Source organism: Fistularia commersonii, chromosome 12 (assembly GCF_037954325.1).
Source record: "Fistularia commersonii isolate RoL2024-O1a breed Wild chromosome 12, RoL_Fcom_v1.0, whole genome shotgun sequence".
Taxonomy (NCBI): Eukaryota; Metazoa; Chordata; class Actinopteri; order Syngnathiformes; family Fistulariidae; genus Fistularia; species Fistularia commersonii.
In genome coordinates this window covers 14,295,394-14,320,733 of record NC_141295.1, presented here as the reverse complement: position 1 = coordinate 14,320,733, position 25,340 = coordinate 14,295,394, and the positions used below count along the sequence as shown (strand labels likewise).

General features: G+C 42.1%; 1 long non-coding RNA gene across 1 annotated transcript in view; it reads right to left on the bottom strand.

Annotated features, from left to right (window-relative positions):
• Window positions 1-574: 574 nt before the first annotated feature.
• LOC147228937 (uncharacterized) overlaps window positions 575-25,340 on the bottom strand; it is a 37,072-nt gene continuing 12,306 nt past the window's right edge. The window contains exons 4-6 of the long non-coding RNA XR_015106967.1: window positions 16,435-16,492; window positions 1,575-1,665; window positions 575-1,106 (exon numbers count right to left, since the gene is read on the bottom strand). This is a non-coding gene — a long non-coding RNA (uncharacterized LOC147228937). The remainder of the gene's footprint in view (window positions 1,107-1,574; window positions 1,666-16,434; window positions 16,493-25,340) is intronic.

Sequence of the window (25,340 nt, the reverse complement as noted above, 5' to 3'; positions counted from 1 at the left end):
AAAAAAAAAACTTTCACAAAATATTCCCTTTAAAGAAAAACAAAACAAAGAGATGAAAAAAAAAGATAGTGAAATTGTGTTTGGTTAAGAGAAGAAAAAAAAAAAGTCAGAGAGTGAGCCATCACGACTTATTCGGTACCTTTCGGGGGAATTGGTCATAATTGCATAATTTGTGTGCGCTAAACCCCAGGAATCTTGAAAATCACCAACCATGTTTGCAGGGATCACAAATCTCCCCGCTCACGCTCTCGGGCAGCGGCCTCACACTGTTATACGCAATGCAAACTATATTCTAAATGCTTTAGCTGTCCATATATAGATCAGTTGTGAATATAAACAAGTGAGTGTGTGAAAAGTCCTTCTTGGTCTATTTAAACCCTCCCCGCAGGCAACAGTATTTACAAGGAAACGGTTATCATTTAGTCTCTGTTGCGGATCAAAATGTCAAGCTCCACAGAGAATCTGAGCAGTGCTGTTAGGCCAAAAGTGCAGTTTTAGAGCCCCAGGAATCCTAGAGAAAAAAATGATTTGCAAATGCCCAAATATGTCTAATTGACCTGAAATATAGCCTGTGTGCAGGAACTGTTTGAAATCAATATGAATAGAGAAAAGAATGTCCTTGACGGAACATTTCAGAGAATCACATGTCTCTCTCCGAGCAGCAATGTGAAGTACGAGGGAATTATGAGAGCGATCGCCAAATCGTGAGAGGTCATTACGGCGGTCGCAGCCAATTAGCGACGACAAAGAAATGCATTTTTCCACCTTTTCCGCAGTCGTACTTTAGTCATACGAACGTTCGGAAGACATTTCTGAGCGAATTCACACATAACGTGGTCCCTCTCTATTTGTTTGCTGTGTGTGCTTAGTGGGGTAAATCAATAGGCAGTATTCCCAGCCTTGATTGGATTCACAATTAGCTGTAGTAAGACCAGCGCCGCAAGTATGTTAGATTTATCAGCCAAAACAAGCCCAATTGTCTTTCCCTCACATGCGTTTCCACCGCACGCCGTCCTCCCTCCAGTCCACACGGGTGAAGGGTAAGGACCGGCGTGAAAGTTCTTCCCATGTTGTGGGCGGGCGGGCTGTGACAACTCCACGGTGCTCTTTGACCCGGGAGGAAGAGAAAACAACATCAATGGTAATTCCCCTTCAAACACATTAACTGGGATGAACTGGGTCCCACCGAGGCCCTCTGAGTGGACTCACATTGATCGCAGAAATCCATGAATAAATTTAGCACTAATTGATTTTTTTTTCCTCCTTAGAAAATAAATCTCTAATTCTGAGCAGGAGCAGCCAACGTAGCAGATTGTACACCCAGTTTCTCTCCTTTTTTTTTTTTTTTTTTTTTTTTAATTTTAGGAAATACGCTTTAAGAACTTAATAGGTAGCAAAATATTCAACTTCCCTCTTCTATCATCTTACACACGAGGTTGGTTATTAAAAGTGCAGCAATATGGCGTCATCATTTTCTGACCTCACAAGACTCCACCACTAAGCTCTGTTAATAAATAAAAGATTATACTTGTATTTATTATATTTATCTAAAAAAAATAAAGCATCGGAGTTACCTTTGAATTCCTTTCTGTGGGGCCTCGCATTAAACATTGGAGGGGAAACAGTGTCGCACGTGTTTCTCACAGGCTCCCCGATCTTCTCACCCTGCCAGTCAAGAAGAGTGATTTCCTCAGTTACAGAAAAGAACGTGCACAAAAGGCTGCAAGCATTAAATGCGGGTGTTGGAAATCTTCCCAATTGAGCTTTTTTTTTTTTAATCTTAAATTGACAGGCATGAGTTTTCTAAATGTATTTATTATAACAAATTGGATTTGTTCTGTGATTTGCAAAACGTTTATTTAATGAAAAAAATCCTCACTGTCAAAGTCGGGAAAATGTTTTCATTTTTTTAATAGGTAAAAATTAAAAATAACACAGGCCTAATTAAAGAAACATTCACCATATGTTACACTGTATTTGTTGTGATTTTGCCTTATTATGTGCGCCTTTTTAAGCGTGAGATTCCACAGTTTGATTTCATTACCGCTTTTACCTCCTTTTCCAAAGTGCCCCTTCGGCTGAAATCACTTTTTCACTTGTATGTCACAGCTTTGCAGATTCTGTAAATATACTTTGCGATTTCAGTTTCGCACAGACCATCTGCAATGTCTGCGCGGAAAACGGTGGATAATAATAGAGCGGTTAAATACGCCACTTTGTTTATAACATCTGCAGCAGATATTATTGCATATTTCAATTTGTCAAGTGAAACAGCCAGGGCGCTCCTTCTTGGTGAAGGACTGAGAAGAGTGATTTGGGAAGTTGCAGATTCAAGTATCATACTGCCACCTACTGGTGAAGGCCTTTCACGGGGGGATAATCAGTGAGAGTGCACTCAAATGAGTTCCTCATGATTGGAATTATTCAGTGACAACCAGAGGTATGACATGTGATTCAGTGACATCTACGGAGGTAAAACATCACATCCCGTCAAGGGGATGGATAATATCATTGGACGTCTACAGTAACAAGGGGAGGAAATGTCCATGGGTTGCCCTGAGTACGCCCTGTGTCCTGTGCCCTAAAAGCAGCTGACACGTGTTTATGGTCCATCAGAACTTTCCCGAGTAACCTCGATTGCTCGTTCGTGCAAAGTAAAAACACATTCCCCGAAAATTTCATTTTTTTTTTTTGTTTGATGGATGAGTTGTTCATATAATGGCCGGGCATTACCTCGGCAAATAAACCAGACTTGACATTGCCCTTTGCCGGAACATCTGGGATGCCCCAGAGATCCGATCAAAGGCCTCGCGCGTCCTTGGACTCTATCTGTGCCAAACATGCGCCGAAAGCTCCGGAATAGCCGTCCAACATATTTCGGTCGTCATCATCTGCTCCGGCCGCGTTTTGTTAGTCATCATTCCTGTTTGATTTCTTTCGGTCGATGTTTTGGATACAGTAACAGGGGCGGTGCGGCTGGACCGGACAGTAAATCTATTTATCGGCTAATTATTTCACAACAGAATAAACTAAACGGAGGCGGGAATGTGAAAATGGAGTACGACGGCGTGCGATGCTCTCCGTGTTTGACACGTCAGACCGAACAGCATATCAAATCTGCTCTCATATAGCGAATACTATTGGGGCTGAGCTACACAATCAACTTTACTTGGGCTTTGTTTGGAGAGAGCCAGCCAACTGTATAACCTTAATTAGTCAATCTGTATTCATTCTAGTGATTACCATGCCCCTGCACAGTAGTGAGAAGAAGCATCTGTCACTTAAACTCAAATGATTTCTCAATCTTTCTATTTAGTCTAATGCATTTATCATGAGCAGAGACGCAAACATGGGATCTCTCAAAGCAGACAAACGAAAACACTCATGGAATACTGAATGAAAAAAAAAAACAGCATACAACACCCTTAAAAGTTTGTTTCATGCCAAATCACATATTTGTATATTTTTACCGATCTGGTGAGTCACACTTAAAGGTGAACACAGTTTTGAAAAATGTTCTTAATAAATTAATTTAGTTGTAGAAAAAAGGCCAAAATGAAAACTCTCTGACATCGCCTTTTACCCAGGTTCTTGACTTTCATTATGTTTGCCATTTCTAAATCTCCCCCAAGGCTTTGCATCTGCTGCTCTTCAGTGTGCGCAACTGGAGAAAGAAGCAGGATGTCACTTTGGTGAACCGGCCTCGGTGGAGAGAGGAGAAATGACGCAATCATCAGAAAAGTGGTTGGGTGGTGAAGCCGGGGCCTCGTTGCGGGGGCAGGTTGCGGGGATCGCCTGCTTCTCGGCAGATGTGCCTCGGTGTCACTCCAAATTCAGCGCCAAATGAATCACCCGGCAGATGTTTAACATCAAGGCTGGGCTGTCACATCGGTCATATACAAATCACTAAAGCAAGAGCTCACACGTACACACACGCACACATCCCGGCAATGCAGAAAACATTATTGGACGCAGAATTGAAGGAATGACTGATACAGTCATGATCTCCAGAACTGCTGTGAGTGTGTTATTACTCATAATTAGAGTTAAGAAATAATCCGCCAGTTGAAAACATATAAATAAGTTTATCTAAATAAAGTACATTCTCCAAAAACTTTTCACTTGAATTCTAATTTCCAGTTTATAAAGTCAAATAATGACTACGATGAGTTAGATGATCCAGATGATACACAAATATACTGGAAAAGTTTAGAACAAAATTCCATGCATATCCATCTCATACGTGTGGTATTTTATTTACCAAAGTGCAGTTTGTTCCTGTTTACCTAGTATGTGTAGAACAATTTTTTTAGAACATTGTACTGTTTATTTTTTCAGACAATGTATTCTCAGATTGTACTTTTTTGATGTCTGGCCTGAACCATCCCAGAAACCATTCATCCATGATTAAAGACTACATGCAACAAATATAATGTTTATCATTTGTTTTTGTGTTTCTTCCAGAAGTTGCGGTTCATCGGTGCAAACTTTAATTTATTCATTCATTGTGGAAGTGTAGGGGTGCGGAGTTCTCAACCTGGACCTGTCGCCAGTCCATCACAGGGCCACCTATGGAGATATACAACCATTCACACATCCAAGTAAATTCAGATTCTCCAAAGAAACCCCCAGCATTTTTTTTTGGACTGTGAGTGGAAACCGAGGAACCCGCAGCAAACCCACGCAGACACGGGGAGAACATGCAAACTTTGAGCCAGAACATGCAAAAATTGAACCAAAGACCTTCTTGCTGTGGGACGGAAGTGCTAATCGAGCACCTGGCTGAAAACAGATGTTCCCAATTTCAGTGCTACGATCCCATGCTGTGTACGTGACCCCCTCAAATGTAGCATTCGAACAATTGAAAGAGAAAAAAAATACAAAAAAATAGCAAAAATAATAGTAATGGATTAAATATATATCCATCTATCTATATATATATGTATATATAGATATATATAGAGAGATATAGATATATACTGAGAGAGAAATTTTTTCCCCAAAATCAACTTTCAAAATGAGAAATTTAAGAAAAATTAGCAATAAAAAAAATATATATCTATATATATAGATATATATGTGTGTGTGTGTGTATCTGAAAATCCCACAGGCTCATTCAAGAAGAGCAGGTTCAAGAACACGACTGATCCTGTAACAGAACCGATCGTTTCACACGGCAGGAATTTTCTTCCTCGTGCCTCGCTATCAAAAAACATCATTGCATTAGAAATAAAAAAATAAAAAAAGTAATTGAAGGTAAGGAGCTTTTAAGAAAAGAGTTGCTGGATCTTTGAGAACATTCTTGAGGCCCTTTTTCCCCTCTTTTGGAGAAACCCGGGCAGATAAAAGAAACACTCGGGTGGATTAAAGTGTTCAGAATGTATCAGCATCAAACCACTGGAGTTTTTGCCCTCTACATTTTTCAAACACAGTCAATAGATCTAAATATTTCACTGTGCCCTGGCCGATTTATTGTTTGATGTTTAAAAACTTGTGCGGAATGAAAGAAAATTCATTAAAGGAGAAGGCCCCAGAATGAGAGCCCGCGATCAGCTTTGAAAGTCTAGTTTAACTGGGATATTGATCATTCTCTTTCTTCTGTGACAAAGGCCACCAGGGATGCTGGAGGTGTCTGTGGATGAAGGCGCACAGCCAATAACACCAGACGTGAGTGTGTGTGCGTGTGTGTGAGCATGTGTGTGTGTGTGTGTACACTGCGGGTGAACCTGGGAATTACGCTACTGACACAGAAAAATCCAATAACTCAAAGATGACCAAACAAATATCACACCCTTGATTTCTTGTCGGCCAGAAGTAAGTTTTTGGTTCACGTTCTGCTTTGGATGCAGCAAAGCGTGCTGCAGGAAAGCAAGACAGATGATACGAGGTTTCTGAAGTTGACAAGAAGATGGTGATGAAACCTGAAAGGAATCTGAATTCACACCGGACAACTATTTGCCTAAAGAGTGATGAGAACCTTTCCCCGTCCTACTTAAATGTGCAAAGAGCACGTTAATTACAAAACAAACATGAACGCCTGCTTTGTCTCCTAATAACATATGTCAGTCGATGTACTTTGCTTAGAATTAAGACTGACAGAGAACCAGAAATCATTCATTTATTCATTAACTATACAACTTCTTTTGCAGTCGGGGCTGCGGTGAGGAGACTCGCTGCCAGTCGATTGCAGAGCCACATAGAGACAAACCACTCACGCTCTCAATAACACATCATATAGAGCAGCGGTCGGGAACCTATGGCTCGCGAGGCATTTATGGCTCTTCCGGTGACGGCATATGGCTCCCAGACAATTTTGAGTTGAGAAAAAAAATCAGTTGAACTGATTTTAAATCACTTGTTATATTTTTTTCCTGACACTGTGTCATTTTAAAGTAAACAGAAATTAGATTTGAAGATAAATTTCACGGGTCACCCGTCGGTCGGGTCGGGAACCGAGCATGTCCGAGTCATTGTAAAGGTGAAGAACTCAATTTTATCAGATAGCCGACTAGTTTATCCTTGTAGTGGAAAAAGATGGCGAAAAGAAAAAAAAGACAGGAATGTGCATTTATATCAGCGGTATGTCTAATATGCGATGATAAAATTGCATCGATGAAACGGTCAAATATAAAGCGGCACTTTGAACAAATCCATGCAGCACCAGAGGTCGCATTAAAAGTAAGACATATTTAGTTTATCATACATTAAAAATACTATATGGCCCTCAATGAAATATATTTAGAAATATTTGGCTTTTATGGCTCTCCCAGTCAAAAAGGTTCCTGACCCCTGATAGAGACATGCAACCATTCCCCATGTCCATCCATCCATCCATCCATCTATCCATCATCTGCAGCTTATCCTGCACTCAGGGTTACGGGAGATGCTGGAGCCTATCCCAGCTGTCAGCGAGAGGCGGAACACACCCTGGACCGGTCGCCGGTAAACCACAAGGCCACATATACAGACAAACAACCATTAACTCGCTTATTCTGGGTAATTTTTTTCCAATTATTTTTCGGATTAACCTGCTGCGTGTTTTTGGACTGTGGGAGGAGACCAGAGAACCCGGATGAAACACACGCAGACACAGGGAGAAAATGCAAACTTAAACCAGGGTATTTGTGCTGTGAGGCTGAAGCACTAACCACTGTGCCACCCATACACCATCTCATTCATAGGTCATTTGGAAACATGCAAAAATTCACTCTCGTTCAACTAGAGACATCCAACCATTCACTCGCTCATTCATGTCATATAAAGGCACTACCTTTCAATCTTAAATTCCTGTTATATATGCTGGAAACATACCTCTTCACCAAGCACTACCCCACTAAAAACAAAGAAAAAAAAAAAAGAAAGAAATGAATGTATGTGTGTATATGTTTTTGAGATGGCTATTTGGTAGAGGGGTCACTTCTGACTTCCGACGACTGGAACTTCATATCTTTGGTGACTGAATTGCACCTTTTGTAAGTCGCTTTGGATAAAAGCGCCAAATAACTAATGTAATGTAATTTAATGTATACAGAGACATGCAGATTTTTACTGTCATTCTCCGTCTGGGGAAGTTATTGTCAATGAACCTCCTGCAGGAAGTTGCACTCACACAATGTTTGTGTGGTTACAAACCTGAACATGCAAAATCCACACGGAAAGGCCCCCTGACCAGAACCAGAAATCATTATTTGAATATTTTGGGATGACTATGACTTCATCTATTTGTTTCATCCTATTTCTTGCGCTTGCGATCACTGCCCGCTCACTCTGTAGACACATTGCACTGATGAGACCTGGACCCCTCAGTGAACCTCTCACTTTCCTAAAGTTTGAAGAGAAACAAAGTATGTTATTGCTACACCTGACATGGATTAAAGATACTCGATTTGTGATGGATCTTATTTCCTAGGCATCTCCAGGGAACGAAAAATGTCTTCGGAGCAATCTGCAGACAACGAACCAGATTTTAGAAGTATTCAGCAGAGAAAGTGAAAATTTAATCACGAGTTATTGAAGCAAAGATCGCCATCAAAGATAACTCCTAAATTGCTGGCAACTTCCTTGACAGCAGGAGACGGACAAACCATCGCATAATTAATTAAGTCTTTAGAATTTGCAGGCAAAGTGTTATTTTTTTTTCCCCCGGAGCAGCAAAAAAAAATTAAGACGTGCAAGGCTTGACAACCGTCGGCGGCACTTTGGCACGACTGTTCGGACTGATTACTTTGAAGATAAATATAAGTGCACGTTACCAAACACCGGGGTGTCTTTCAGAAGGAGAACTCCAGAGTTGCCTGGACAGAACCTTTGTCTAATTCTCTGTTGGGTAAACATATTAGAAAAAGGGTAAGGCCTTTTTTTGCGTCATGATGTAAATAATTCAAATAATTTATTAAATCTCTACTCACTTGCTGCTGCACGTAGGGATGATTAAATTGGCTGTGCTTTGACATAAGGCCGACTTGGAGCTGTAGCATTCAGCAGACAAAGCACTTCTCCTGGCAGGCACGGGGAGCTTTAATAATAATCACTTGTTGGCTCTCACATTGGATGGACGGAGTTTCCATTAGATATTTTTTGGTTTAATTTGATAAAAGCACTGTGAGGAACCAATCAAGACAAACGCAAGATTTGCTCCACGTGTCTCCATCGACTTTCTTTTCACTGATTATTCAAAACTAAGGAGGCGGAGGAGACAGTAAAGAAAGGCTGAGCCACCAAAATGTTAGATCATCTAAAGTAGGGTACCTTTCACATTCAACCAGTCCCTGGTTCGATTCTGATGAATGCTCTCCCCGTGTCTGCGTGGGTTTCCTCCCACTGGCTAATCAATAAAGTAGAATAAAAGCCCAGGCGTATGAATGAGAGAATGAATGGTTGTAAGTCTATATGTAACATGTGAATGAGAGTAAATGGATAAATGTCTCTATATGCGGCCCTGTCATCAACTGGCGACCGATCCAGTGTGAACCCCGCTTCTCGTCCAATCACGGCAGGGCTAGGCTCCAACCCCCCCCGATAACTCTGCCTGCAGGAAGTGGAATACATAACGAATGAATGAATGAATATTTTCTGAGCACTGTTTGTGTAATTAATAAAGTTCACTATTTGCTACATCGTGATAAAAATAATTTCATGAAAAAGTTTGAGTTCTGGTTTAAATGCTAAAATTTTATACATCCAACAGGCAGCAGGAAATATTGTTATTATCATTATGCTTTAGATCATAACTGTATGTGGGGGGATTGATTTGTGTGAGTGTGTGTGTGTGTGCGTTTCAATAGAAAATATTACTTCATGTTATTATCATCGATTCAAAAGCCCGCTTCCGCAGACCCTTGCTCTGAATTAGCTTTTCTCACATCTGTGATCATGTTGTAATACAAATTTTTATCCTCTCTTTCCAAGCATCATTTGTAACAATTTGACTTTTTTTCCGGCTCCGGCCAAGGCTCCGATACGGTAAACCACCTAAAATCTACATGCTTTAAGAAGTGATTGACCGGCTGGATACGTTTTCCCAGCTTCCATTTGTTGACCAGCGAGTTTGGCGGTATCTATCTGAGTTTGATCCAATGCCTCCTCTTCTCCCTGTCTCGCTCCTCTGTCTCCTCTGAATATCCCTCCCGTCTCCTGCCTGCAATATTGATTGGAATCGCCGTTGTGAAATTGAAACAGCAAATCAGTAAATATGAAGTAAATATACAGTAGCTGGCGAAACGGGTCCTTCGAACTGAAAGCACAGGAAGGCGGTTGGGGCCGCCAACTCCCCGGACCTGGTCATAACGCTCCCTAAAAAATTGATTTCCTTCATTAAAATGAGTTGAACTAGGAGAAAAGGTTAAACCGAGAATGTACCATTGATGTTGCTACACAGGCAAAGAAAAAAAAGGGGGAGGGCAACAAGAGATTGTCATTTCCAATGAAATGCTTAAAAATGTGATATATATATATCACAGTAGAAGCCGTATTTTCTCACATTTTTATATACACATTTTTGTATATATATATATATGTATATATATATATCACACTATGTGTATATATACATACATATATATATACATATATATATATATAGAGAGAGAGAGAGAGAGAGAAGGAGAGAGAGAGAGAGAGAGATAATCTAAATATTGTATGACTGAGAAATATGTATTTCCCAGAATATTAAAACTTAGTTCTTAAAAATCAGTTTATTGGCATAAAAATTCAGTAGTGTTTTATTTACATCTGTATACTGTATGCCATCAGCTCCGCAATGCAAGTACTAATTGTCATTTGCATTTGTGATACATTAGGGTTCAATTTACAGTAGTTTTTTGCAAACACATCACATGCGGAAAAGTTAATTTCACCTTTCAATTATTTTTTGTGCATCCGCTATATTTGATTATTCATTTCTCCACTGTCGAAAAGAAAGCGTCCGTTACCGTCCTCCTTTCAGTGTGTCCAAATCTCCTTTGAAAAGACACGTAGGACACAGCAGGGGGCCTGATGTTCTCCTTTTTATTGACTGACACGGCTGATGAGAGCCTATCCTGCTCTTTGGCAGGAGGGTAGGCGAGCGTGCGGAGGTGGCGCCCGCCGGGGTGCACGAAAGGGACGGTGCGGTCGTCCTTCATAGATATTCCATGCGCAGCTTTACCCTCAGCTGCCCTGTCAAGGTCTGCGTGTGCCCCACCGAGGGAGCTGAGACAGGGTCATGGATGACACCCGCCTCTTCGCCAGACGTGACAGCACAGCTGGGCCGCTTAATGACAGAGGGGCCCGGCCCAGCTCACACCTGCCCATCCCGGGCAGGGCGAGCGACCTCACGGGGAGAAAGAGAAGCCGCTGCCACGTTGGACGGGCAGATGTTCTGGAGAGGAGACAGCAGAGACAGCTGCACTACAGGGACCCCTCAGTTTCTCATCTCTCGCCAGTAATTGAAAATCATGTAAAAGGTCAATCGTGTGATACTGGCTGTCCCGCTCTGCAAGTTGTTCCTTTCAGCGAGAACACGACAAAAACAACACTGACTGGATAACAGGTTTTGCCTCAATTACTGCCTATTTAGCTATGGATGTCAGTGTAATGACGATATCTGTAAACATTCCAAGAGAATAAATCTGCATACACAAAGAGGTACGGGCCATCTGTTGGAGGCCATGCTTAGGGGTCCCTGAGAGAAACCTAATTATTGGGTACATTACACAGACACTGTTATGACATTTGGACACGGTGCAAAGGAAGACAGTGATAGGAGAGGGAAATTAAAAGATGGGCTCCAAGCCTCACGAACGTTTTGATGCATGGCAGGCTGATGGTGCACAGAGTGGGTCGCGGGGTTTAGCGCCTGTCCCGAATACCCACAAATACTGACCCTCTCCTTAAGTTCCAGCGTGATGAGAAGTGGCAAAGGTCTAACCTCCACGGGTTTGTCCTCGTTCCGTGGTTGTCTTAAACGGAACCAGCTACAGAGCTGTCATGCGGCATCAGCCTCTCCGGGATAAACCGGAGATTTCCGACCCTTCACAGACAGAGTAATGATCCAAATAGACAAAGAGGACTCATCGTGTAACACCGAAGAAGGAAATGAGATAAACTTTGGCCACTTTTGCATGAAACTTAGTTGTTCTTTGCGGCGAAGTGTTTAAGAAAGTTGTTTTTTTTTTTTTTTTGCTATTTGACCTAGATTAAGTGAAGTTTTATGGAAACCGGGAAAAAAAGACACAGATGTTCTAGATGCTTAGACTGTGACAAACAGTGTTTTCCAGTTTTGGACAAGTAATAGTATATACAGTATAAATGTAGCGTCACAATGCGAACTGAATTCAACTATTTAAAAGTTTGAAAAGCTGTTGCTTTAAATGAGAAACATCCACGCAGCTCACCCGCAAACATGTGGTTTGGAGGGAAGTCTTTACATTTGAACAAAAACAAGTGCAGCAACTTGAGAACCAGCACAAACAGGAAGGAAACAATATATTCCATAAACTTCCAACAAATGAGAATGTTATCAACAACACTTGTATTTTGCAGGAAAATAAGACAAGGCTCCTCGAGATGCCTGTTTCTGGTTTTGACTGACCGTAGCTTTTTGCCAATAACAATGTTACCCGCAATCACGATCAAAACCACACGCTCTTGGCGCGTCGCGGCGTCGCAAATTATGTTTTGATTCTGAGCAAATGCAACAGCCTCCCGTCTGAGGCTGTTTTCTCTTAGTGTCTGTTGCATTGTCGTGAACCGATCTAAGAGACTGTGTTTGTGCTGCAGGAAGGACATTCGGAAACATGTCAAACGCGCCGGACGCCTCGCATGACAATTTCAGTGAGCACATATAGGCAAGGAAACAATTAACTCGATAAAAACCAACAGAATGTGCGCTCGCCCGGCGAAAATCTATTTCGGACACTGTTGATGCATGGTGGACTTTCTCCCCCCCCTAATTGCCTCCCATGTCTGAGAAACAAATACATAACAGGTATTTATAATCACCTTTAATACTAGAAGGCCTCAGTTTAAACACACAGGGTGTGTGTGTGTGTGTGTGTGCGCGCATGTATGTATTTGTGTGTATGGGCCACTTGTACCAGGACGAAACGGCGCAGCCGCGTGTGTGTAGCACACCACAATGCACATTTCAAAGGCGAGACAGCTCCTGGGCTTGCTGAACTTTTGCTTGTTATCAGGAGCTGAGAGTGAAATGGAGAGAATTGATCTTTTGTCTACTGGAGGTGCACTCCCTTGGGCTGGGCTGCTCACTCGCTCGGCTGCCATACAGAGGGCTCTCTTTCTCACCCTCCCCGCGACCACCTCTCTAACTCTCTCTCGCTCTCTCTCTCTTTTTCTCTCTCTCTGGCTCTCTCTCTCTCTCTCTCCCTCCCTCCCTGCATGGCGGCTGCCTCTCCTCCAGCTGACACTTGTCCTGCCGTTACTGGGAAAGATGCGCGCTGAGCTGCTGACACCAGGATTGATCTTCCTCCTTTTCCCCATAAGCTCCATATCAGGCTCCTGGAGACTGGTGGAGACAAAGAATGGGCAGCGTGGTGGGGGGGTTGGAGGAGGTAGGGGGGGTGTTGGAGGGTAGTGGAGAGAGGCATTGTCATCTCACATCACCAACATCACTAACAATGTTTGGTGCAGAAAAAGAATGCAGAGCGCGGAAAGTTGACAGTTTTATTGTCTAAGACGGACCGAAGCTCGTCCATTTTGCTAAATTGTTGCTCGCCGCTTGTGTTTGTCGAAGGGAAAGCAGATGTGGCCGTGGAGAGGGAAACCGTAAATGTAAACCTCCAACCTCACCAAATGAATTGATTTGCCAGGTTCAGCAAAGCGGACTCTGCGAAGGGGATCGCTCGTTGTCTTGAAAACGCGCCCGCAAAGTTTTTTGAGGGCAGGCTAAAAACAAAAAAACAAGTGCTTTGTATCCTTGTCAGAGGAAATAAAGATATCAACAGTATTAAACTGCCTTTTTTTTCCCATAGTATTGATTTTCCTCCAATGCAAAGTGTTGATTATTTTAATGATTCACCGGATCCGGAGTATTTAGTGTATCCTGAGATCGCGGTGAAGCTCTGAAAATAGCAGCGATGAGAAAAAAAAATCATCATTATAAAAATGTGAGTAGTTTACGGCTCAACAAAACAGCCAACCACCAGGCGCTGGTGGTGGACGATACGTCATACATTTAGTCATTATAGTCCTCCGAAAGAAGGAGAGGTGTAGAGAAACAAAAGTAAATTGTCTCGCACAAATTGCAGTTTCAAAGTGCTTTACAATAGATTGCATTCATCCATTCGCACGTACTGATGGTAAAAGAACTTGCAACTTGGAGTTCAGTGTCCCCTCGACACTTTGGCGAAGAGACAAGAGGGGTCCGATTGACGGGACGCCCACACATTATTATTAAAGTTGTATCCACTCCTTCCACAAACTGAAAGACCCCACATGGGAATCGAACCAGGGACCTTCCTGAAGCAACAACCATTGACCAGCATGCCACCCCGAAGAAACATCATTTCTGCAAAAAAAAGTCACGTATTTAGTTGAAATTATCTTCCAAAAAGAGTAATTAGTAGAAATATTGAGAATGATAGGTCTGCATTCTTTGACTCTACGGTCGGGCGATAATCCAGTTCACGTGCGACGCAGTGGAAAAAGGAAGCAGAGTGTGCTACTCAGTCACAACTGGATGTTGCCACTTGGAGAATTTGAAAACAAATTGTTCCAGCTTAAAGTCTCGTCCACTCCGAAAGTGCAGCTCCTAATTTGAATAATATTTGACTGTATGAATATATAATCATGTGTGCGGTGTATAATTAGCCGCGGTCATATTACTTACGCTGCAATGATTCAACAAAATAAATTCTATTTTAGTAAAGTACTTTTCGGGAGTTATTGAATTAACTAATTAATTACACGTTTGTTTACAGCCTCATTAGCGGCATTTAAGCGGCTGCTGGGATGATAAATAATAAAGCAGTGTCATTTTTTCGATGTTTCTTTCTGGATGTCTCCATCGCGTTAATAAATAGCTGCTCGAAGAGAATTCTTGGATCTCTTCCAGCATCAAACCAATCAGACTAAAACACCCTCAGCAAATTTGGAAAAGCAGCGTGCAGACGCCTGGTGGAGGAAGCATGTATTCACGGGGGCTCTTGGCAAAAAAAAAAAAAAAATTGTATTGTGAGTGTTAAGTGCGTGTACGCGAGAGGATTTGACTGGGGATCGTACAGTTAACAGTGAGCGTTATTGGCGTTGCGCACAACGCAAGCCAAGGGGGGGGCGGGATGGTTTGCAGATCGGGAAAGTCTTCCGACAGGCACGGTAATTTGCGGGTTGGTCAGTTTCGGAGGGGCCGCCCCAGTGCCCTAGGTAAGCATCTGAGAGCAGAGCAGAGTGGGGAGGAGTCATACTAGAAGACATGAATCAAGTTTAATAACAAAAGGTACTAATTGCCCCCCCACACACAATCTGCTGCCCCCCTCTAACCCTCATCCCCCATCCCCACGCTCTCACCCTCCAACCCCCTCCAGCGCTGAACTCTAATTACGGTGAGAACAGTGAGTGTACTGTCACCCGATATTAAGTTGTTGAAGACCGGGCCGGGGTAATCAATAAACACTTTGGTTGAGGAGGAGAGGGAGCGAAAGAAAAGAGAGGATGGAAAAGAGAAAAAAAAAAAACGAGACGCCCCGTCCACTCAGTGGGAACCGGCAGCACCCAAAGCCCTCATGGCTCATGAGAAGACCACTGGGACGGTCCAACAATGATTGCCGAGCAATAATCCTGAGCACATCCCTCCTCATCAGCCACAGTAACACACACACACACTGACACACACGCACACCCACACAAACAGACACTTTAATGCGAGTGCACAGCGCAACGTAGAGCCCACCATCCCCATGGGCTGCCCGAGTACCCGTGTGTCTGAGAGGAAAGGTGAACACGGTCACCCTAATTACAGGGGCCCCGGCTCTCTCACACACTAACACACACTCACCAGGCATAACTAAAGACTGGCCAATTAGGGCGAGAGGGAGATAAGGGAAGTTTTATTTGTATACTAATTAAGCCCCTGATGAAATTCAAAAGGGATGCGGTAGAGGGGATTGAGGGAGGGAGCGGACGGGTAATTGTGTGTTTGAGAAAAGGTTGCTTTAGGTGCAGTTATCTGAGAAGCGCAGCCTTGAGATAGTTGCCCCCTAATCCCGCGCTGAGCCCCGGCGCGGCGCTGCAAGGCCTCTCTTAATTTGATCTGTTACATATGAAATTGTAAGCTCTGACAGCAAGATCATCAGCAACATTTTGCTGCCTATTTTATCTTTATTTTGAAAGCGTTAAAGTTAAAGTTGTCCTTTTATTACCCTATTCCAACCCGCCCAACACACACATTAGATAAATGCTTGGACATATGGTTTGTAGTATCAATGAGGGGCCGCTGGAATATAAACCGCGGTCCTTAACCTTCATACCCTTAGCTCTCTTCTGAAGATCTTATTGAAGATCCTTACTGGGTCAAACTGTGGAACTTGTAGCACTTCCTCATTACCTCATTGCGTAGATTTGACTCACGGCAGGACAGAAATGATGAATGAAATCTTTGAATTGCAAGGGGCCTTTCAAAATGGGCAATCATGCACGTAAATAACGTCATTAGTTTTTGATGTAGAGGATGTCAAAAGTCTCGCCTTGTTCTTGATTTACCCTCTTTCGGAGTAAAAATGCTGAGCAGCTTGCCTGTTAAATATGAACAACGCGTAATATTTTTTTCCCATTTCCACAAATTCAAAGAGGTCATGTAAATGAAAAAAAAATTAATCAATAGCACAAATTGAATTAAAAATAAAGGTAGATTATGAGAACAATCCTGCCAACACGGTAAGGGAGCAGCAGGAGCAAAGATGAGAACGTGCCAATATCAGATGGGAGGCTGCCGTGACTTACCTGCCGGCCCTCTTCGGAGGATCCATCATCGCCATGATCCACGTGCCCGTCATCACTTCTGAAAATACAGAGACAGGGTAGTAAAATGACTACTATTTTTGTGAGAATAATAATGCTCAGGTTTTTTTTTTCTTTTTAATGGATAGGTGCAAGAAACACAAATAACAAAAAAAATAGAAAATAAATTCACTGTGTGCATGCATATTTGAATATATTATGTTTAAAGAAATCTGGTAATAGCTCTCTTCATGTACTGTAATTTCATTTTAACGTAATAATAATCCTAAAAGTCAGATCTGCCATGTTTTAAGGAGCCATTTGCAGGAGAGCAATTTAATTGAGCCTCATTGTCTAAATAGACAAAAAACAGCTTTTCTGACTAAACAAGATATATTTTTGCACAATTTTTTTCTGAATAGACAAGTTTAGAGACTTTCTATTAAGCACACTTAAGTAATCCACATTCACGCAGCATATGTTCTGTTAATTTGTGTTTATTTTATATGTCTGCGATTGGGCGTTGATATATTGTAGTGTTGAATACTATGGTCAAGTGGTTGAAACTGTGAAACAGACTGGCTGCAGATTGGATTAGTGGAAAAATATAGCAATGTGGAAATAACATTTAACTCAGCGCTGGCCAGCCTGTGGCTGTATCACATCTAGGCTGGAAGAAAAAAAAAAGATTTCAGAGTTGTTATGTACGGGGTTATAACTGGAGAAGGGTTCGGGTTCAAATAAAGAGCTATTTTCTTTCAATTTATAGTATCTGGAAGGAGAATTTCATGTTGAATTTTTCTACTTTTTCTGCCACATTATGAACCACAAGACCAAACTCATGAATTCTTGAATTCCCCACTGCCCGTTCCTTTCAACCGGACAAGAGGCACACATATATCTTACTAAAGTTTATCCCATATATATGTGGTAATTAACAGCAAAATATATAGATTGATTTCAAGTACTATGGGCAGAAAGGGATTTTTTTGCTTAATATAGTTGTGTTAAATGTGCTGGTTATCCTTTTTCAGTACTAATAGACTAACAAGTCTAGTTTTTCCCCCCATGAACCATGAACCAAAACCAGTTCAGTACAATTGCAATTCAAAAACAACAAAATGACAACTCAGATGTCCAGTCTGTTTTTTTTTTCTTACCACTGAACACCACATAAAACAAATCAAACACTGGCAAAATAAGTAGAACTTTAAACCAATTCGAGCTCCGTTCTGCGGTGGCGTAATTACACCGGGTGACGTTTTTACATGCGTGCAGAGTGGCTGTTCTGCTGATTTGAACAGTCTAGGAGTCTACTTGACTACTCGGTTTGACCCAACCAAGCTACCAGTTTAAATAAAAGACTACAAACGGTCATAATAATGATGATTGTGTGGAAAATAAACAACTTATGAGAAGAACTTTTGGGAGAAATGTAATGATCAGATCTAGTGATATGAAGTACTCTAGCAAAAACCCGGTATATGAAAAATTTGAATGATACTTCTATTGAGTCCATGAAAAATAACACGTATTGGATCTGTGACTTTTAGGATCTGTACTTCAAATGCATTACAGTATGGACAGTCTCATTTAAGCATTTCATGGATCTTGGCTCATGAGTTATTTCAGAATACGCATATTACCATTCTGTCACATCTCGTCGTAACTCACAAATCAATTAAACTTGGGATACTTCAAAACTAACCCAGGGAAAACGAAGCATGTCGATGAGCGGGGACCCCGTCTTTCACTTTTAGCCATCTCAAGGCATCATCTTCAGCGGTCCCCCTAAAAGTGCTACTTTAAAGATCAACCTGGCGTTTCGGCAGCAACCTCAGAAGACGCATTTCATCCCTTATTAGAGATTAGCTTCACAGAGGCTCCCTGTGACGTGTTGTCACAGTAAGCCATGTTTGGTCGGGTATCAAAGCGGGTGCCCCACCGAGCTTCGGCAGACATTCCCCTTTATCGGGTTCGTGAAGCAGACCGCATGTGGCAGGCGCTTCAAAAACTCACACCATCTCTGTGATTTGACACCTCACAGCAGGGGAGTGTTTTGCTCATTTTCTGAGACCGATTTCTTTTTTTCAAGGATTCTTTGTCATTGCGAACGCTTCCTGCTTCAAATTGAATTTGTCATCAAGCAGATGGAAATATTAATATTGTGGAAACGCAAGCTCAGATAATTAGCCGTACGCGCTCTTCTGTGCGATGCCGAGCGAGAAGAGGAATGCTGTACAACCCGGATAATTGACCGAGAGGGGCTCTCGTTCAAGTGCGGCAACTTGTGGAGTTTTTTTTTTGTTTTTTTTTAAGACAGATGCTCAGGTACCTCAACTATCACGAGCTACGACAAGACGCACCATTTGGATTTCTATCACAGCGCGGCGAGAAACACAACATTTAGCTATGACCATTCGCTTGCCAGAGAGAGGCACTTGGGGAAGATTTGAATAATTCATCCACGTTAAACCCATTAAGAATATCCATGTGGACATTTTTTTGATGTTAAAGACAGTGTATGATCTCGGGGTGCTTTCAAAGCAGATCTGGCTTCACTTATGGTGTCTGTTTTCCCCCCGAAGCGACAAAGATCAACTGGCTCTTGTGTTAATGCTTTAGAAGTGTACAGTACAGAGGTCTTGGCTACAGTTGGCAGGCCAGTTTCCCCTATCAGTACTCCACAGGTCCACACACAGCCTGAATAAGGTCTCTCAAAATCTAGAGAATGACAAATTACTCCGTACATTTCACGTAAGATGCATGTTAAGGGGGTGAGAATTTAAAGAGCTCTCACTGTCAGACGACTTTGAGTCTTCGGTTCAAAAACTTTTATTCACATCTCCCTTTTTCAAAAGTTGATCAGCTTGATGAGAGTAACACTTGAAATACAGCCCATGTGAGAATTGCCACTTCCTACTTTCTTATTAGTTCATATGAAATTAATGTTGTTTACTGATTTTCTGCAAACACATCAGTTCAATCTTCATCCATCTGATAGGTTTCCCCTCTTGAATTTCACACTTACACGCACGCACACACACACAAAAAATATTTGTAGGTGATGCAAACCCTGGCAACAACTGCAGGGTCAAAAGGGCTGTAAGATCTCAGAGAAACATAAATCATCAAAAATCTTTCACAGCATTCTGCAGTGAGTACAAAACAAAGAGCGTGCATGTGAGCATTTGAATGAAAGGTAATTCAACACGGCGCTTTTCACGGATTGCAAAGAAAGAAAACATCCAGCCATTGTCTCCTGCAGCACGAGAGCTGTCAGAGCTTTTTTTTGTTTTTTCCCGGTGGTCACTTCACTTTTCAAGGATGAGGGCCGGTCTGCGCCCCCCCACACAGTGAGGGAGCAGAGCGGAGAAGATGGGAGGGGTGGCGAAGCCAGTGAGGAGGAGGCTCACCTTTAGGGTTTGGCTGTTTCTCTCAACCCCGGTTGTTTTGCTATCAGACCAAATCTTTGCTGGCATGAGACGCTTGTGTAGCTTACAGTTAGCGTCCCTCTCTGTGCCAATGCAAACTCCCAAAAACCTTATGAGCTACAAATTACCGCTGGTCCGACATGCTGCAGGGTGGTAAAAACCGGTCCTTGTTCACATATTTCTGATGGTGCAATAAAAGCGAGGGGGGGAATAAACGCGAATGAGGCAAGCTCTGTGACCTCGTGCTGATTCCTGCAGCGCTTATAAGCGGGAGGCCACAGAGGAGGGCCCTGGAGAGCATCCCACACAAGAGCCAGCGACAGACCCCGCGCAGAAAAACTGCCAAGGAAGCACATTAAACATAATTACTAATGAGACCACTCGCGGCCCATAGCCCCATCACCACCGGCAGTCTCGTACCCACTGGTTATCTCACCCTGCCTCCTAAGTCTCTGCTTTTACTGGTGGAAATGCAGTCTTTCCAAGAAACTGGTCTGTGTGCAGTAAACTCAAGGTAGTGAAAACAGAAAAAAAAAGCCCTGTGGTATTCGCTTTGATGAAAGGGAAGAAAATACACAACCGAGGGATCGTTACCTTCCAAAACCGCCCCTCCATTTGCCGCAGCATTAGTTACAGATTGTTGCCGCTAATTCACTTTCTTTACGGCCGCTGTCATCGAAACAGTTTGTTTGATTTGGGGCAGAAAAACAATGTGTGATTTGAAAAGGTTGCGAGACGGGCTTCCAATGTTCGCAACGAGGCTTCGCCTGCAGGGGGAGGGGTGGGGCTCATCAAGCATTCATTCATTCATACCTAAGTTAGTGTGTGTTCAGATGAAATGTTTGTTTTTACTTCTGTCTTTGGGAGTTCCTTGAAATCCACACAATCGACACGACAATCGCTGATGAAATTGATTATATAAAATCTTCAGATGTGCATTCATTCATTCATTCCCTCACAGGGCCACATATGGAAATATACAGCCATTCACCCATTATGTAGAAGTACAATGACTGACTTTCTCATTCATATACTGACATGTAAGCGTTCACTCTCTCTCATCCACACAGCTGACAATGTCGGGCCCCCGATGAAACTCCTGTATGTTTTTGACCTTAAGAGTTTTTGACCTTAAGAGGAAACCAGAGAACCCGGAGGAAACCCACGCAGACACAATGAGAACATGGAAACCCCGCTCAGAAGGGCCCTGCGTCGGAATAACACCTAGGACCTTCTTTTTGTGAGTCTGAAGCGTTAACCACCGTGCCATCACCAACCCTTATCTTCAGTCGATGACAAAATGTCATCAAAAAAGGATTTACATCTTTTGAACTGCTTGATAAGATAAGATAAGATAAGATAAGGTAAGGTAAGATAAGATAAGATAAGATAAGATAAGATAATACTTCATTGATCCCCATAGGGGAAATTCATAGAAAGGACAATAACTACAGAAAAAAGCTGCACTTCATTTAAATTGGTCGGGGCCCGAAATTTCCTTTGGCCAGTAACTTGTGCTATAAGACTCCAAATTTAACTTCACCAGAACATCCTTTGAGTTTTCACAGACCTCTGCGATAGGGAGGCTACGAAAGATAGGTTATAATATCCCCGAAGCCATTCTAACTAAAACACTGCACCGTGGTGAACTTACTCTTGGCTTCACTGTCTTATATCTCCTTAAGTGCTGCTTCACCTCCTCCACAAACTGGCCACCAAAGGGCAGTAAAAATTTAGTTGTCATAATCTGCCCATAAGAATAAGCGAACCTCTTAAAACAGCCAGGGTACATTCACTGTAGTCGACAGAAGGTATGAATTATGAATCAAATAACTTGGACACATCTTGATTACGATCCTCTTAAGTTTAGAGTCTAAATAATCATCTGCTTGGACTCTGCCAAATCAATCAATCAGTCAAACAAGATACCAGAAAGTGACTGAGCCTTAATAAACAAATCAGTTTCCTACTGTTTTATACCTAGTTTGTAACTCTTTGAAATATTAAAGTGGGCCTCTGGCTGGACTAAGAAAACTCCAGTGCTGAACCAGAGAACTCTCACAAGCTCAGATATCATGTTGTTCTTTAGATCTAACAATAACAATAAAAACCTAAGTGAGAAGCTCTACATGAGACCTCGACGCTGAACCAGGTTTTCTAAAACGCGAGAGACACAAGAAGCAAAGTAGAAAAAGCACGGTGGTCTTGTGTTTAGCAACCTTTTACTGGACCCACGACACTCTACTATTATTCCGGCCCTTTAGCCATGTACTTCTGTCTAGAACAAGGTAGTGTAATTTAGAATGCATTTCAGAGCAATCAAAATTGGCCAGGCACAATTACTTATTCCCCCAGTGGGGCCGCCTCAATCAGTCTAAGTATGTAATGGGTTTACGGCCTTGACGCGGCAAACATGTCCTGCCTATCTGCCTTGTGCTCTTCTCAAGGCTGTGGTTATTAATTGTGGCTAAAGTTGATAAATAAAATCACCAGTGCTCTTAATGCTAATTAGTGTTTGAGATAATATTTATGATTTCATAAGCGCATATTTCTCCAAAGGCCCAGGCACTGTGCCCCCTATCCATCGGTCATAGGCTGTCTTGGATGTAATCTATCTTTGGGGAGAGGAGAGGCCAAAGAGGGGCAGAGGAAACACAGGCAGTAAATACTAATAGTACTTAGTGGGTACTTTGGGACCAGGAGTATTTCAAGCTATTTATTGAGTTGGGCTGCTAAAGCAAAGAAATATACTTATATGGAGAAATATATGATGCATGGGATCTTTAAACGAAGAAACCTTGAAACAGTGTGCTTGCCAAAAATATCCACTGACAACCATACTGTTTGAAAAATGGAAAAATAATAAAATCAAATCAGGCCTTTGACAATAGAGTTTCATCATTCGTATGATGTGTGGACATAAAGGTAGTATTGATTAATAATAATAATAATATATTGATCTTTTTTATTATTGCTATTATTATTATCGTTCTTATCATTATATTATCATTATTGTTGTTGATAATAGTAGTATTATTATAGTATTCATATTAGTAGTATTAATCGTATTATTATAGCATGTAAATGATACATACATAATAAGAATAATGGTCAGACTTATCATTAATATGATAATTGTTATTAACTAATTATATTACATATCTCATCTAACCTTTTTGTGGTTAGTAAAAATGGTGGTAGCAGTAGTAACTTGAGAGATGTTTGACAAAAAAAGGAAAACATATTCCGTCATTCATATTTCACAGCAGGTAAGGAGAGGTACAGCTCTAGGTACGCACCTAGAGGTATCGCTTGCATGACGGTAAGTTCTGGTCAAGTGCATCGTGTTGTTCCCTGATACATACGCTCTGGCAAGAATCTTTTTCTTTCCTACTCGCAGGGCAGACCAGATAGAGCCTTCGAAGTCAGGGGTAATTCCTAGTGCTCCCAACAGGGTTCGCGATTGCTGCCAGTACATTTTGGCCGTTGTAAAAAGAAAGCCCACCAGCTGTCTGCTAATTACTCCAACATTCAACAAAAGACGAACTTATCTTTCTGCTACTTTTTGTTTCAAAACTCCTTCTCTGTGCTATAAATGCTTGAGGACATCAAATAATCACTCTTTCTGAATTAGTTTTGAGGAGACTACTGTTGAAGTTTAAAGAACGTTTTCAAATCTTGATTCAGCGTTTCATACATAGAATCTGCCTCTGGTGGATAATTTCACCTGGGTCATTCATTCATGCATATTCTCCGCTCCCATACTTTGATGCTAAGCAGGTAGCATTCAAGGGGTTCATCAGAGCCTTTTTTTCATTTTACAGAGTAGCCAGCAAACCAGGGGATGAACCCAACCTTAAAGCGTTTAGCCGCAACCCAAGAACAGTGAGACGAATGAGGCTCAAGCAATGAGGAAAAAGTCTGCAGCCTTAAGTGACAAGTGTTTTTTCATTCCCTGATTTTATGTGAAAACCAAAACATTCAATGAATGGTTATAATTGATTGTATCGGCTTGACAATTATTTAACCTCTGCATCACCTCCGGACCCTTTTCTGGGCAGCGCGGTATATTTTGATCCGCCGTGTCTTCCCCGGGACTTTGTAGCCTGCAGTGTGCTGCTGAGATGATCTTGACAGAAACCGCTTCCTCCCGCTAACACAGGCACTGAGAGGAACTTCAGCTGCTTTTTTTTTTTTTTTAAACATCAAGATACAGTGGTGCCAGTGGCTCCCCGGTCTGACTATTGATCCATGTCACCACATCAAGGTGAGCATCAGCACTTGCAGAATCCATTGCGGGACCTCCTGAAAGAGCAGAGCTGTCCACGGCTTTAGGCGATGCCCGAAAGAGTGACAAGTGATGAAACCACTTCAAGGGGGCTAACAGTGGCCACAGCCCTTTCTAGTCCCTGCATCAAAGCTGAGAGCAGCCTCTGGCAGTCCCCCTACCTCCTCCCCACCTTTTCTCTCCCCCTCACTACAGTCCTCTGGGGTAGTTGGTCGTATTCTCCTCTCCCGATGCCGTCAATGTCAAAGCATGAGTGAGTCCAGTCAAAGCTAGTCGCCCCCACCCTCTCCCTTCCCCGACCCCCCTTCAACACACAAACTTGTTTTTTCCCTCTCTCCCTTTAAGTTTTCCTCTCCCTCTGATGCACAGGACCCATCCCCTCTGCATGACTGGTCTTAGCTGACAAGTGGAAATCACAGAAATCCTACTGGCAAAAGATTGAGAGTGAAGAAGACTTCAGAAACGTGTACCCTACAGCGATCAGTGTCCTGAACTACAGAATGAAGACACCAAGTATATCTTTTTTGCAACAAAAACTAGACAGTGTTCGCAAAAAAAAAAAAAAAAAAATTAAAGCAAGGTTAGTGATTTTTTTTTCACTTTCTAAGATAAATAAGTGATAGAAAAAAAGGGAAGAGAGGGAGCTTTACTTTGCCAAAAGGGACCTTGGTTTTTGCCCTGTGGGCATGGCAGCTTTCATTTTCCTCTTTCCTTCGTTCAAATTCCCTGCCGGTTTCTGGAGTTATGATTGAGTTTCATATATTGGAGTTATATCTGGCAACCAGACTTGTTTATCTGCTGGGGCTGATAACTGTGCCGGCCAGAGTGCGAAGCAGAAAAGCGAAGGGGGGAAAAAGAGTGCAAAAGGGAGATACAGAGACACATACCTCTGGAATATTTTCATCTCCCCCAGTCTTTTCTCATTGATTTAGCATGTCTTCATCAATCTGACCCGGTTAACACATTTTTCTTTATCTCCAGCTCCAGCTCACACCTCTGTTATGGACTTGACAGAAGCACCTGCTTGACATGTGTCCGTCAAAGCAGCTGATTCATTTAGTCTTGTCACATTATTTATGTGCATGCAATTATTAGCTTTTATTCTTATTTTTATTCAAAATGATGTATTTCAATTGCCTAACTGTCATATAATCCCCAACTAGATGCTCAGTTTCACCAAGCAGGGA